At 33.3% G+C, this 17,462-nt stretch overlaps 1 non-coding gene across 1 annotated transcript; it reads right to left on the minus strand.

The window, feature by feature from the left end:
* Positions 1-949: 949 nt before the first annotated feature.
* On the minus strand, positions 950-1,056 carry LOC141663157 (small nucleolar RNA R71). The gene has a single exon (XR_012551241.1). It is a non-coding gene; the product is annotated as a small nucleolar RNA R71 (small nucleolar RNA).
* Positions 1,057-17,462: the final 16,406 nt, after the last annotated feature.

Raw genomic sequence — 17,462 nt, forward strand, 5'->3', positions numbered from 1 at the left:
ATAATTGGTGTCTATTCAACTTATATCTCTTTTGTGGATGATTGGTAGTAGGGTAATCGTACAACGAAAGTTGGCGTTTACTAGTTTTGTGTTATCTGATTAGTGTCATCACCATTACATGCTAAGGTTAAGAACAATAAGGCTATTAAATGAAGTATTTAATGAAGTTAGAATCCCATGCTTGTCATATATAGTAATTCAACCTCAATTCTCTTAGTTAATGTTATTTAGTATAATCTCTTAGTTTAATAAAACCCAATTTGTTATTTGTCTTAACATTGAGCGATAACCATACATTGTTGTATAGGTGCATAAATTGAACTTAACCTAAACCAGTCTCTGTGGGAACGAATCTGATTTATATCATATACTACGTGCGAACGCATATACTTGCGTGAATTTTAGCGCGTGTTTTCGCCCTAACAAGTTTTTGGCGCCGCTGCCGGGGACGGTGTTAATTTTTAGTTTATGTGCTTGTCATCAGTGGTCGTTAAAGTTCACTGACTCGGATTCTTTTACTTTCACGGTTTATTTGTTTATGTTTCAGGTACTCATTACAATGGGAGATCCAGCAGCACGAACCAAAGCCTTGATGGATTTTTCTCAACCCAAGATCAATGACATTCAATCTAGCATTGTCCGGCCAGCTATCACAGCTAATAACTTTGAGATCAAGCCTGGCATAATTCAATGGGTACAGAATTCAATCCAGTTTGGGGGTTCTCCAACTGAAGACCCCAATATGCACACTAGGGATTTCATTGAGATCTACGATACCTTCAAGTTCAACGGTGTTTCTGAAGATGCTGTGAAGCTGAGACTGTTCCCATTCTCTCTGAGGGACAAGGCTAAGAGCTGGTTACACTCTCTACCAGCTGGTTTGATTACTACTTGGGAAGATCTTGCTCAGAAGTTTCTTACTAAATTCTTCCCTATGGCGAAGACAGCTGTAGTCAGGAATGCTATTACTCAATTTGCGCAGCAATTGGAAGAATCTCTATGTGAAGCTTGGGAGCGCTACAAAGAGATGCTTATGAAGTGTCCTCATCATGGAATGCCTGATTGGATGATCATCAACTATTTTTATAATGGTTTGGGAGCACAGTCCAGACCCATGCTCGATGCAGCATCAGGTGGAGCCTTATGGGCGAAGAGCTATGAGGAAGCTTATGATCTAATTGAACTGATGGCTGCTAATGAATATCAGTATCCAGCCCAGAGATTGCCACAGAGCAAGGTAGCAGGAATTCTTGAGGTGGATACAACTATAGCTATCACTGCTTAACTAAAGGAGTTGTCTATGAAGATCAATTCTCTGACTAACTTGGGTGTTAATCAGATAACCAGTGTTTGTGAGCTATGTGCAGGTTCGCATGCGACGGAGCAATGCGCTATATCTAGTGAATCAGCTCAGTTTGTGAGCAACTTTCAGAGATCGCAGCAACCAGTTCCAGACACTTATTATCCTGACAACTGGAATTATCCTAACTTCAGATGGAGCAACAATCGGAATGCGATGTAACAGCCGTTCCAGCAGTTTGGAGCAAAAAAATTCAACCCTCCTAGTTTTTAGCAACAATTTGCACCAAGACAACAACTCCAATTTCAACAACAAACTCATGATGCAGGTCTATCTTCGAATGAAAAATCTGAATTGGAGGAGTTGAGGCTTATGTGCAAAAACTAGGCTCTTATATGCCAAAGCCAGGCTGTTTCTATCCAGAATCTGAAGAACCAGATAGGATAAATTGCTAACACCTTATTGAATCGACTGCCAGAAATGCTTTCTAGTGATACAGAAGTTCCAGGCAAGAGGGAAGCAAAAGAGCAGGTTAAGGCAATTACATTAAGGTCTGGGAAGGGTGCAAGCCCTCAAAAATCTCAAGTTCCAGAATCTGAAGTTTTGGCTGAAGAAGATGTGCAGAAGGAAGCAGAAGTGGAATCAAGGAAGAAAACTGTGGAACACACTCCTCCTGAGGGTAATACAGGGGAGAAACATGTCTATCCTCCACCTCCTTTTTCTAAAAGGCTGCAGAAGTTAGATAAGCAATTTGCTAAGTTTTTGGAGGTGTTCAAGAAACTTCATATCAACATACCTTTCGTTGAAGCTCTTGAACAGATGCCTAGCTATGCGAGGTTTATGAAAGGTATTCTCTCTCAGAAAGTGAAGCTTGATGACTTAGAGACTGTTGCTCTTACGGAAGAATGTAGTATTGTGCTGCAACAAAAGTTGCCTCCAAAGCTTAAAGATCCTGGAAGTTTCACTATTCCTTACACCATTGGAAACTTATCGTTCGATAAGTGTTTATGTGATTTAGGAGCTAGAATCAATCTGATGCCCTTATCTATCTTCAAGAAGCTTGGTCTGCCTGATCCGAAACCAACATACATGTCATTGCAACTAGCTGACCGTTCCATCGCTTATCCACGAGGTATAGTGGAGGATGTCTTGGTCAAGGTGGATAAACTCATCTTCCCTGCTGACTTTGTAATTCTTGATTTCGAGGAAGATAAGAAGATTCCCATTATCTTGGGAAGACCATTCTTGGCTACAGGCCGAACTATGATCAATGTGCAAAAAGGAGAGCTTTCGATGAAGGTTTACGATCAAAAGGTCACTTTTAATGTGTTCAAAGAAATAAAGTTACCCATAGCTAAAGAGGAGTGCTTTAAAGTAGAGTGGGTCGACTCTGTAGTAAATTCAGAGCCTGAGCAATTGCCAAAGTCAGATACCTTAGAGAGATCCTTAATAGGGGAATCAGTTATTGAAGATAAAGAAGGAGCAGAGCAATTGCAGGATTTGAATGCACCTTTGTGGATGAGGAAGTTGGATTTGCCATTCAATTCTCTTGGGTTAGCAGAGCTGAAAATTTCTCAGGAGCGTTTTGAACCATTTATTCAAGAAGCTCCCACACTTGAGCTCAACTGAATGCCAGATCACTTGAGTTATTCATTCTTAGGTGCACCCCATGATAAGGGGTTGGGATATATTTTTGATGATGTAGAGAGTGGCTGGACGGATATTCCCATGCCTACAAAGGGTTCTTCTCATGTGCAACAGGTAGTTGATAGGACTTGTGTTGGTGATGCGCAGTATAGAAGATTGACTAGGCGTATGGAGGCCATGCATGTCATCCACCGATATTTTGCTGAAGATTTGACACACGCTTTCGTTACTGTTGTTCGAGACACTGGTGGCGAGGTTGATTGACCACCTGATCCTCCACCCGATGAGGGTGATTCTCCCACTAATTAGGTATGCCTGAAATCCTTATTATTACCTTCAATGAGGACATTGAAAATTTTAAGTTTGGGGGTGATAATGTAAGGATTAGTAGTGTGTGTCCATATAGATTCATATAGATTCATATTGCATGTTTAGTTGTAGTTCATTCACATTTTTGCATGATTGTTCATTTAGGACATATTTGTTTATTTTTATGTGATTTCATATAGTTACATTTGCATGCATATTTAGCATGATCCCTTAAGATGAACTATGATATTTGATAAGTTGATGTTGATTTGAGTGTGATGATGACGAATAGAGGGATGTTTAAGTCCTAATGAATTGATTAGCATGCCAGAAACAAATATTTTCATAAAGTCTTATAGGATTGCTTTTGATCTAGATCATGATCATACTTGTTTATTGTTGAGATTTAATCACTTGGTTATATTTAAAATTTGTGATATTCTCGTAATGATGTAAAAACACTAATTTTTTTTATCTGGAGAAAAACTTGGATTTCATTGCTAGTTGTTGTAAGGATAGGCGTCAAATGGCTAGTAGCCGGCTCATATTTTTATGAGTAGTCTAGGGTTGAATGAGATGGAGCGAAACGCACTCATTCAGAAATTATTGAAAAAAAAAAGAAAAAAGTAAAAAGAGAAAAAAAAGAAAAAAAAGTATGTGTTTATGCATAATTGATCAAGAGTGAGCTCTTTAATACTCGAGTTATTAAGTTCTAGGGGACTTTGTGCCTAGTGACCTAAGGCTTTTATAGTCCGGGATCCACTAAACTAGCGCTCGCTACATGGGTATTATTCCATAAGTCTTTTGGGACCTCATTCATTGCACGGTCAAATAAGCATCTTTGTTATGTGTTTAATAATAGTGTGAATCCTTGTATAACTCTAGTAGAAAGGAGGTGTTTTAATTCATAATGCGTTTATTGTCTATTCTGTTTATAAACTTTTGATTATTTTGATAATAGATAAGTTATGGTTATTGATCTAGTATCGAGAGATTCTGTTAAGCATTCCACACACGCACGTTTCTGGTTTGTGAGTTAGTTTGCAGGATTTATTCGAACTCTGTTTTAAGTCATTACATTTTTAGAGGCATTGGCTTATTCATTTGGTTATGATTATTCTGAGGGGATCGATTGTAATATCATTTAGTTGCATTCACGTAGTTGCATTCACGTATTTGCATTCATGCATTAGGTTTGTTTTATAGTTTTGAGTCTGTTTATGCTTGAGGACAATCATCGATTCAAGTTTGGGAGTGTGATAAGTGGATTTTATATCCACTTGAAATGCTTCATTACAAGCTTAAATTGGTGTTTTGGACTCAAGTTGTTGGTATTTTGATGTGTTTTTGTGTTATTGCATTTCAGGTATCAGTTAAATGAAGAAAGGAGCTTTTAAAGGAAATATGATGAAAAGTGATCAGATTTGGAAGCCAGGTCCATTGTCAAGTTGTAGAGAATCTCGTTAGCTTCGCGTGGACAGTTGAATCGCCTAATTCTGATGAGTAGAACTCAAGTTATAGGCAAAATAAGATTCATCAGAATTTTCCAGAAAGGCTGCACGCGGCCGCGTCAGAAGTGCACGCGACCGCCTGCTGACACGCGGCCGCCTCCGACCGGCGCGCGACCGCGTGCTGATGCGCGGCTGATTTTGCTGAAAAACCCTTTTTGAGTGGAATTTGACGATTTTAAGGGTCCAGGTCCAATATGGGCTTATATATACTTAAAAAAGGGTTTTCATGATCCGGGAAGATTGGGAGATCAAGGAGAAGACCTGGAAGCAGAAAACAACTCCGAAAAATAAGATCTTATTTTCTACTTGTGATTCTTTGAATTAGTTGTAACTTTGGATGCTCGTTTTCATTCTTGTTGAACCTATACCTCGTTTATTCGTAATTTGATTGTTATTCAGTTTATTAAGACATTGTTTTATACCATGCTTTCATTGGAACCCATGATGACGATGAGTTCAATTATGGGCTAATCATTATCATGGGATTCTAGCGGATTTACTTATGGATTTCAATATTTAATTTGTTTCGATATCTTAGTGTGTGGTGATTGATTGATATCCTAGTATTGGTTGTGCTTATTCGTCTTATGTGCGTAGCTAACATATAAGATAGCGTGTTAATCTCTATTGAAGCGACAGTGAATATAGAGGTTTAAAACTTGTCATTCTAGCATAGGTTCATGTATTTGTTATGCATGATTCATAAGTAATTTTAACCATCTTACTTGCCCTATGTAATCACGATAGATAACTTGCACATTAAACCGTTATGTTTTCAATTCTTATAGACATATAAGGACTAAGCATAATTGGTGTCTATTCAACTTTTATCTCTTTTGTGGATGCTTGGTAGTAGGGTAATCGTACAACGAAAGTTGGTGTTTACTAGTTTCGTGTTATCTGATTAGTGTCATCACCATTACATACTAAGGTTAAGAACAATAAGGCTATTGAATGAAGTATTTAATGAAGTTAGAATCCCATGTTTATCATATATAGTAATTCAACCTCAATTCTTTTAGTTAATATTATTTAGTATAATCTCTTAGTTTAATAAAAACCCAATTTGTTATTTGTCTTAGCATTGAGCGATAACTATACATTGTTGCATAGGTGCATAAATTGAACTTAACCTAAACAAGTCTCTGTGGGAACGAATCTGATTTATATCTTATACTACTTGCGAACGCATATACTTGCGTGAATATTAGCGCGTGTTTTTGCCCTAACGAGAACTCAGGTTAATACAAAAGATGATGACTTGGATGATGATAAGAAGAAGAAATATGAGCATAAATCTTCTAGCTCAAATCCAAGTCATTCCAGCTAAACTAGTGGTAGTAAAGTCGATAACAAAAAGAAAGGAAGGGAGAAACATAAAATGAAGGATGATGGTAAGAAGAAAAAAAAAGATGAAGGAGATGGGAGGAAGACACTAAAATCACCATAAATTCAAATATCAAAAACTTTGCCAACCCAAACACAAAGACCTAGCCAAATAAAATCTCAAATTATTTAAACCTCTAAGCCCAAGTACCTATATAAGCCAACTGCAAATTCTCTACTCAAAATCTCTATCACAACCAGCCAAACTATAACGCCCCCAAATCCGGGGTCAGAGGATTTGGTCGTCACAATGAAACCTCAATCCAAAACAACATGTTTAATAATAAACAAATGCCAGCAAAAGATGTTTAGCATGTATGACCCCAAACTAATCCAAGATCTTTTAAGGTTACAGTTCTAGAAACAAGATATCCAATTTCCATAAATAAATTTTCACTTTCTTTTCAAACTCTTTTCAATAAATTCCAAACCTTAAAACTTAACTCGCTAGTATAAGTTCGAAAAAAAGTATACTAGGCCCACATATAATAACACAACTAATATACATACAAACAACTGTATACAATAGAACTTACTCTAGTTCCGCGAACCCCGGACCAACCACCTTCCAAAAGCATATTCCTCCACTTTCTCAAATTACGCAGCTAAACAGAGCAAGTTAGTCCTCACTGGAAGGTTAAATTTAAAAACAGGCAAGCATGAGCGAAAGAAATGCTCAGCAAGTTCAGTATAACATATATATGGTCTTTTTGATAAAAAAAACAATATCTGCAATAGAGCGGAACAATTAAAATCAATAATCGCTGAATCAGAAAATTTAGTTAAGGAATCCCAGAATTGGTTCCTCATTTGTATTCAAAACCCTTTCGATATTTTTGAGCAAAAATGATTCAGCAATACTTTGAATCTTGACGAGGATAAACTTGTAAAATAATGTTTACAGAAATATCATAAACAACAACATGAAACAGTGATTATGGACTGAATCATAAACTTTATATCCAATTTACTCAAGACCCCAATCATGATATCAATAATTATTTTGCTGTCACATCAAATTAGATATCAATACTAACTTAGATGCTCACAACATCCCATACTGAAGTCAACATCAATCATATATATTCATACCACCTTTGATATTTAACAGCAAATTAAGTATCAACATCAATCAGAAACTGAATTTCACATTTTATCCAAAAAAACACTTAATCAATCATTTATCATATGATTATCAAAAACAATATAATAATTTAGATTGGAATCTTTCACCGACAGACATACTATCACATGCTGATCAGCCCGTGTGATAGCACTGGATCATGATTCGTAGAAACATGTCCCACACCACGAGTATTCAAATAAAAAGGCAATACATCTGCCTGTGGCATAAGTTGTATTATAAATATTTCATATAATACATGACCCTCTGCTGGACCGTCTGCCCCGGTCACTTACGCATTCGTCTAACCTTAAAACCTTTTATTGAAAGAGGTCATAATAATCGATACCCTTATAAATTTTATTCCCCCATTCACTTGGGTAGGAATACTCGCAACAAAAATCATCATTTTCAAAATCTAAAACATTTATAAATCCATTAATTTGATAAATAAAAACATTTAACTATTTTGAACATTGAATAGCAGAAGAGTACTTGCATAATAAACATTTAACTCAACGATATGTAAAACATTTATCTATTCTGAACTGAGAATAAAAAAGAAATACTTGTATAATCATAAACAATTTTTTATGTAAAATATTGAACTATTCTGGAATTAGAATAGCGTGGAAAACTTGCATAACAGGGTTCAAAATAACATCACTTGAACGATAAGTAAAGATAGGGACACTTGCCTTTGGTTTTTAGCAGTTAGTCACACTCGCAGCAACACAATTATTTATGTCTGACATCTTATGATCTTGCTGCCTTTCTATTTCAACAATTCACTGATGTGCTGCACATGCGATTGCTAGAATCCAGATACCCAATACCATCCCATTTCATTCTTTCCAATATCTGGTCCTGATCAAGTCGAACGATCCGTAATCATAATTAAAAGATATAACTTTAATCGTTTAAACGATAATTACTCGACGAATTACGTGTCAAAACCCTATCGTCTACCCATACGATATCCCACACATAAAGAACATAGTCAAACACAAGACTCTTGACCCACGTACGCACGTAATTCACATAGCACATAAACACATAACTCGCGTATCACATAATTCATATATCACATGACTCGGTTCGTCAAAACATTCGACTCGATACGTTCAAAATTGAAATTGGGTCGAATACAACTATTTTGGTATTTACGCGACTAAGAAATATTTACAAATTCAAGCGACCCCTCGAAACGAAAGATTTTATGTCTCGAAAGTATTTTAAAAGAATCAGAACATTTTTGTGAGTCTAGACGCGTTCGTTTCGTATAAAACAGACAAACGGTGTATTTATGATGAATAAAATAAGAATAATTCAATTAATAATAATATCAATTGAATTTTAAATACCTTTATAAAAATTTTAAAAGCTCAAATGATTTTTAAATCATTATTTGGCTTAATTAAAACAATTATATTTTATTTAACTATTTATAGATAAAATTTATTAATTAAATTAATTAATTAATTAAATCCATAAAATAATTAATTAAAATAAATTATAAATAATAAAATCAAATTTAGATTTTTGAAAATAATAAAAATAAAGAAAATAATATTTTGAAATTAAAATAATTTAGTTAATTATGTAAAATAATTAACTAAATTGATTTTGAATTTAAAGATTACGTTTTAGAATAAATATAAAATAAAATAAATGATTTTTTGGATTATTAACAAAAAGAAATATGCATAACAGTTTTCAGATTTCATTCCTCAATCAAACAGATCAAACAGCAGCTCAGGGTAGGGGATGACCGGAAAACCGGTTGAAGGTCACCGAAATCTGAGAAATAATCCAGAAACCGACCACTTTGTCGTTTTACGGCGAGTCCCATACAGCCCCCCAAACACAACCATTTCACTCGGTTTCTGCTCCCTTTTCAATCTAAATCAATTCCCCATTCCAACAAGAAGCACAGGATCACCGAATAACATCAGAATCGCTAGCTCCGGCCAAAATCGAATTGGATTTAAAACTTTTCGGCACAAAACCGATCTCGTTGAATTCCCAACTAAAATTAATGAAATAAATAGCAAAATGAAGCTCGGGAATAATACAATCATTACCTATAATCATAATCAACAAACAATTAACTATAAATTCAGAAAATCGAATTTAAAATCTTAAAAAAAACAAGAACTCGACTTAATCATTTGAGCAACAGAACAAACCTAAAACTACCATAAATCGACTCCTTAAATCATGAGGAAGCTATTCAAATCGTCAAAAATAAACAACCCTCAGAAATTAAAGATTACATTTCGAGCTCAAGAACGGGAAAATTAAATTTAATAAAAACCCAACCTCATAAGCTGATTTTGGTATCAATAGAGAGGCCTTGGAAGAGCTTCAATTTGATTACTAGAGCATCAACAACCGATCCCTGTAGCTCTCAAAATCATTGACTCTTAGTGAAGAACAAGATTATACCCCCAAAAATTTGTTTTTTATATTTTCTTATTTTTAATAAATATGAAAATAATAAACAAAATTTAGCTATTTATATTTTGGAAAAATAAATACCCTAAAATCAATTAAGGGTATTTTTATCCCTTAATGAAAATAATTAGGCCCAAAAATAATAATTATGGGGAATAATTTTTAAATTAAATAAATATAAAAATTATGTCAAAATTTCCCAAAAATTATGAATAATTCAAAAATGCAAAGATATGAAATATTTGAAAGTCCCATAATTTAATAAAAATCAGAATATGATTTTTATGGCCTTTGACATCTCAGTGGGGTCCCGATCCATTGATTTTTGGGAAACCGAAACATTTCCTAAATTAACAGAAAACCCCTAAAACACGTGTATTGCACGCAAACACACATAAAACAAGATAAAACAAGTACCTCAATAAAAACGCTCTTTAACACACATCCAGATTGCGGGTAATATCATACAAATGCATTTTAAACACGTATCGAGTATCTGAAAAATACTCTAGTCCTTACGGGACCACACATAAATCCACCGCATGTTAAATCATGGCAAGACACATTTTTAAATAATATTAAACACATAATAATTTATTTAACATGTAAAAAAATAGCTGTAAAATATTATTTTTAATATTTTTAAACCTCACCCTATGCCCGGGTGAATACGGGTAAAATACCAAGTAGTATTTCTGACACAGATAAAATATTGAGGCGAGCAAAATATACACTCGATCCCCTAATATTACAAAATGAACTCAATTTACCGTATCAATAAAATGATCGGCTTTCAAATAAACTTTTAAAAATAATACATTTAAGTAAATATTTTCAGAAATTAACATGGATCGATACAACACTTAACAATTAGCACGTTACCATTTAATAACACAAACTCGTCAAACAAGAATAAAATATCCACAATTTTACTCCTTCCAAAGCAAAAAATCACATAAAAATATTAAAATAATAATAATAATAATAATAATAATTCTGAAAAATACGGGATATCACAATCTACCCCTCTTATAAGTATTCCGTCCTCGGAATCAGCAGAAAAGAACACTAGGGATCTTCTGGCCAACTTTTCAATCTTGCATAAGTAACTTTTCTCAAAATTTCAAATAAAACTGAAATTCTTTATACAACCCAGTTATCACGGGAGCTTCACTCTGCATCATTGCTCCTTCCACATCATTTGACCAATTCCTCAATAGAATCACTTTCACTAATGGAGAGAAAGAAGAATAGAGATAAAGATAAAGAGAAAGAAAAAGAAAAAAGAGAGATAGAGATAATTAGAGAGAGAAATAAAGAAATAGACTGACTGCGTTATACTCACTGATATTTTAATCGCATTGCAATCCACTGTTGCTATTGGTAATCCCATCACATAGCCTTACTTTGACTTGACCAGGATAACTCAACTTAACTTGGTTGGCATACCTTCGTACATTTGAGATAATAAAATAATGAAATTTTGATGAGAAACAAATCTAATAGCATAACGGGTGTCCCACCATTGTGGTTACCAAAAATCTGATTTTTTTAGAAAGTATTGTTGAAATGAAAAAATAACTGAGAGATCAATATGATCAAATGAACTTGGTATTGTGTGCCCAGATTAAGACACTACTAAAGGTTGTTAACCTTCTTGTAGTCATAACACACACAAGTGATGGCGTCACATCCAACTCCTATCACATAGATAGGTCTACCTTGTTTCCCCTATAGTTAGGGTTATTCATCTCAATCAGAATAAAAGAATATAAAAGGAATTCAAAATCAAATAAATAATCAAGGGTTTCTAATTAATGACTTGTTAGGGAAATCCTCGGATCAAAACTGAAAAGGTTTCAAAGCTAATATTTCTGGAGAAAAATGAAATCTAGAAAACAAGATTCTGGCATAAAATGGCTAAGTGGTGTCGTATCACCAATAAACTATCCACCATATAAGAAAGGTGAAAATTTCAATATTGGAACTTGACAGAGCTATCAAAACCTGAAATAGGCTTCACGACAGCTTCTGGCACATTACATGATTGAAAACGGGTGTTAGGAATTATATCCTGTAACAGATACCTTATTTTGAGAGATGTCAAGAGAAGTTATAGAAAGAAAATGTATTATCAAGGTCTTAATACTTATCTTCTATTTGAACTCTTATGTTGACTCGTCCGATTCTAGACACTTATTCATGTTCTAAGGATATCGATAATCTTCATCATTGTCGAATCGTAGTAGCCTCGGAAGATTCCACAATAGAAGTTTGCAACTGCCAGGAGTTTTGTCCAACTCAACACAAGCATCTCAAATGAATGTGTCTATCTTAGCTTACTCGTTCGTACTATATCCAATAGTCCAACAGGAACTCGATATGAGCTTTAGCGTCCTTATATAACTATACACATTCTCGTTTCTAGTTTATTATAACCTCAGCTCTGATACCAACCTGTACCGCCCCTAAGTCCGGGGTCAGAGGATTTGGTCATCACAATGAAACCTCAATCCAAAACAATATGTTTAATAATAAACAAATGCCAGCAAAAGATATTTAGCATCTATGACCCCAAACTAATCCAAGATCTTTTAAGGTTACAGTTCTAGAAACAAGATATCCAATTTCCATAAATAAATTTTTACTTTCTTTTCAAACTCTTTTCAATAAATTCCAAACCTTAAAACTTAACCCGCTAGTATAACTTTGAAAAGAAGTATATCAGGCCCACATATAATAACACAACTAATATACATACAAACAACTGTATACAATAGAACTTACTCTAGTTCCGCGAACCCCGGACCAACCACCTTCCAAAAGCATATTTTTTCACTTTCTCGAATTACGCAGCTAAACAGAGTAAGTTAGTCCTCACTGGAAGGTTAAATTTAAAAACAGGAAAGCATGAGCGAAAGAAATGTTCAGCAAGTTCAGTATAACATATATATTGTCTTTTTAATATAAAATCCGATATCTGCAATAGAGCAGAACAATTAAAATCAATACCCGCTGAATCAAAAAATTTAGTTAAGGAATCCCAAAATTGGTTCCTCCTTTGTATTCAAAACCCTTTCGATATTTTTGAGCTAAAATGATTCAGCAATACTTTGAATCTTGACGAGGATAAACTTGTAAAACAATGTTTACGGAAATATCATAAACAACAACATGAAACAGTGATTATGGACTGAATCATAAACTTTATATCCAATTTACTCAAGACCCCAATTATGATATCAATACTTATTTTGCTGTCACATCATATTAAATATCAATACTAACTTATATGCTCACAACATCCCATACTGAAGTCAACATCAATCATATATAATAATACCACATTTGATATTAAACAATAAATTAAGTATCAACATCAATCAGAAACTGAATTTCACATTTGATCCAAAACAAAAACACTTAATCAATCATTTATCATATGATTATAAAAACAATATAAAAATTTAGATTGGAATCTTTCACCGACGGACATACTATCACATGCTGATCAGCCCGTGTGATAGCACTAGATCATGATTCGTGGAAACATGTCCCACAACACGAGTACTCAAATAAAAAGGCAATATATATGCCTGTGGCATAAGTTGTATTATAAATATTTCATATAATACATGGCCCTCCGCTGGACCGTCCGCCCCGGTCACTTACGCATTTATCTAACCTTAAAACTTTTTATTGAAAGGGGTCATAATAATCGACACCCTTATAAATTTTATTCCCCCATTCACTTGGGCAGGAATACTCGCAACAAAAATTTTCTTTCTCAAAATCTAAAACATTCATAAATCCATTAATTTGATAAATAAAAACACTTAACTATTCTGAACATAGAATAGCAGAAATGTACTTGCATAATAAACATTTAACTCAGCGATATGTAAAACATTTATCTATTCTGAACTGAGAATAAAAAAGAAATACTTGCATAATCATAAGCAGTTTTATATGTAAAATATTGAACTATTCTGGAATTAGAATAGCGTAAAAAACTTGCATAATAGGGTTCAAAATAACATCACTTGAACAAAAAGTGAAGATATGGATACTTGCCTTTGGTTTTTAGCAGTTAGTCACACTCGCAGCAACACAATTATCTTATAACCTTTTCGGTATTTACGCGACTCAGAAACGTTTACAAATTTAAGCGACCTTTGGAAACGAAAGATTTTATGGCTCTAAAGTATTTTAAAAGAATCAGAACATTTTTGTGAGTGTAGACGCCTTCGTTTCGTATTAAACGAACAAGCGGTCTATTTATTACAAATAAAATAGGAATAATTCAATTAATAATAATATAAATTGAATTTTAAATACCTTTATAAAAATTTTAAAAACTCAAATAATTTTTAAATCATTATTTAGCTTAATTATAAACAATTATATTTTATTTAATATTTATAGATATAATTAATTAATTAATTAATTAAATCCATAAAATAATTAATTAAAATAAATTATAAATAATTAAATCAAATTTATATTTTTGAAAATAATAAAAATAATAAAGAAAATATTTTTTTGAAATTAAAATAATTTAGTTAATTATTTATTTTGAATTTAGAAATACATTTTAGAATTAAAATAAAATAAAAAGAATGATTTTTTTGGATTATTAACAAAAAGAAATCTACATAACAGTTTTCAGATTTTATTCCTCAATCAAACAGATTAAACGGCGGCTCATGGTAGGGGATGACCTGAAAATCGGTTGAAGGTCACCGGCATCTGGGAATCAACCCAAAAATCGGCGACTTCGTTGTTTTCGGGCGAATCTCGTATAGCCCCCCAAACACAACCATTTCACTCGGTTTCTGCTCCCTTTTTAATCTAAATTAATTCCCCATTCCAACAAGAAGCACAGGGTCACCGAATAACATCAGAATCGCATACTCCGACCAAAATCGAACCGAATTTCAAACTTTTCGGCACAAAACCGATCTTGTTGAATTCCCAACCAAAATTAATGATATAAATAGCAAAACGAAGCTCTGGAATTATACAATCATTACCCATAATCATAATTAACAAACAATTGACTATAAACTCAGAAAATCGAATTTAAAATCCTAAAAAAACCAAGAACTCGACTTAATCATTGAGCAACAGAACGAACCTAAAACTACCATAAATCGACTCCTTAAATCATGAGGAAGCTATTCAAATCGTCAAAAACAAACAACAACGCCCATAAATCAAAGATTAAATTTCGAGTTCAAGAACGAGAAAGTCAAATTTAATAAAAACCAAACCTTAGATGCTGATTTTGGTATCAATTGAAAGGCCTTGAAACGAGCTTCGATTTGATTACTAGAGCATCAACAACCAATCCCTATAGCTCTCAAAATCATTAAATCTTAGTGAAGAACAAGATTATACCCCCAAAAATCTGTTTTTTCTATTTTCTTATTTTTGATAATTATGAAAATAATAAACAAATTTCAGATATTTATATTTTTGGAAAAATAAATACCCTAAAATCAATTTAAGGTGTTTTTATATCTTAATTAAAATAATTAGGCCCAAAAAAATGATTATGGAGAATAATTTTTAAATCAAATAAATATAAAAATTATGTCAAAATTTCCCAAAAATTATAAATAATTGAAAAATGCAAATATATGAAATATTTGAAAGTCCCATAATTTAATAAAAATCAGAATATGATTTTTGTGGCCTTTGATATCCCGGTGGGGTCCCGGTCCGTTGATTTTTGGAAAACCGAAACATTTCCTAAATTAGTAGAAAACCCCGTAAACACATATAATGCTCTTTAACACGCGTCTAGATTGCGGGTAATTTCATACAAATGAATTTTAAACGTAACGAGTATCTGAGAAATACTCTAGTCCTTACGGGACCACACATAAATTCACCGTATGTTAAATCATGGCAAGACACATTTTTTAAATAATATTAAACATATAATAACTCATTTAACATGTAACAAAATAGCTGTAAAATATTATTTTTAATATTTTTAAACCTCACCGTATGCCCGGGTGAACACGGGTAAAATATCAAATAGTATTTCTGACACAGATAAAATATTGAGGCGAGCAAAATATCCACTCGATCCCCTAATATTACTAAATGAACTCAATTTACCGATATCAATAAAATGACTGGCTTTCAAATAAACTTTTGAAAATAGTATATTTAAGTAAAAAAATTCAGAAATTAACAGGGATCGATACAACACTTAACAATTAGCACGTTACCATTTAATAACACGAACTCGTCAAACAGGAATAAAATATCCACCATTTTACTCCTTCCAAAGCAGAAAATCACATAAAAATATTAAAATGATAATAATAATAAGTCTGAAAAATACGGGATATCACACAAACCTTTCTAAGAAAAATATCTAAACCACCTTCATTCAAACCTCCAATTAGAACTCACTTTAAGTCTGCAGGAAGAAAACCAAGAAAAATTCAAGCTGAAGCTGGTGCATTTTGGAATTGCTTTAATCAGGATGACTTTCTACTAATCTCAAAAAGCATATCAGATGATGACTATCATAAACAACCAGATGTGGTAATAGTCAGAGTTTGTGTTATTTCTTTAGGAGAAGTCATGATCCACTTCAAAGATGGCACTTTCATTTTGCTGAACAGAGAAGTAACTGAGAGCTACTCAACTACAGAACTAGAGAGAGTTATTAGTTTGATGAATGCATGGGACTCCTTTACAAGGATGGGGAAGGCTGAGTTGGCTGAGAGGTTGAGAGAGAGAAATATATGACATGCAAGGGAAAAGGCTGAAAGGGAGGAAAGTGAAAGGAAATATGCTAAGTAAATTAGAGCAAAGGTCAAATGAGTTGAAGGCAATGGGGTTGAGAAGGGTGTCTGTAAATGGTGTATTTTTACATGTTAAGACTCACAGATTATCAAGGTACATGCTCAACCTGCTTGACAGGTACTCACTGGAAGAATGGCTTAAATTGGTGGAAGCAATAAGAGGAACTGAGATCATTGAAGAACTTGAAATTTTAGTCAAACTCGAGGATCTAATTAGAGGGGAACCTGGTTATGAGAAGTTTAGATAAGTCATTTAATTCAATATTGAATGTAACTGCAAAAATATATAAAAGTTATACCTTGTAAATTTGTTAGTTTCAATTTATTTGATTTTAGCTTGGGGTTAGTCTTGTTGTCAGGTATGAATTTGTGACAAGTAATCTTCTCACAAATTGGGGAAGATTGTTGTGCAAGACATGCCTGTAGAAAACAAGACTAAGTCATACTGACAATCCCAAAGATAAGTTGTATGATAATCTAATTTTGTATTCTGTAATTATATTCCTTGAGTCTGCAAAAAATGTTAAGTAGATTAGACTGTAGAATTTTTCCGTGAACAACCTTTAAGCTAAGAAATAAACTCTGGAAAAAGATTAAATCTTGATCATGTCTCAGAGAGAAGTTTAGCAGCTTGGATTTGAAAAATATTGTTCTAAGAAAAATGTTTTAATTCAGATATCGACAAGTCACGGATCAAGGAATATTGAGAAGTTTGTCGAGAAGTCCAAAATGACTTATAGAAAAGTTCCAAGAGATATCGATAATTTAATATACATGTAGAGATATTAGATATCGACAAGTCAAAAAAAACATGTAGAATAATGGAGATATCAACAAGTCATTTCTTCATGTAGAGATCTAGGGATATCGACAAGCCAAATCTGCATATAGAGAACTAGAGA

Source organism: Apium graveolens, chromosome 5 (genome assembly GCF_009905375.1).
Source record: "Apium graveolens cultivar Ventura chromosome 5, ASM990537v1, whole genome shotgun sequence".
Taxonomy (NCBI): domain Eukaryota; kingdom Viridiplantae; phylum Streptophyta; class Magnoliopsida; order Apiales; family Apiaceae; genus Apium; species Apium graveolens.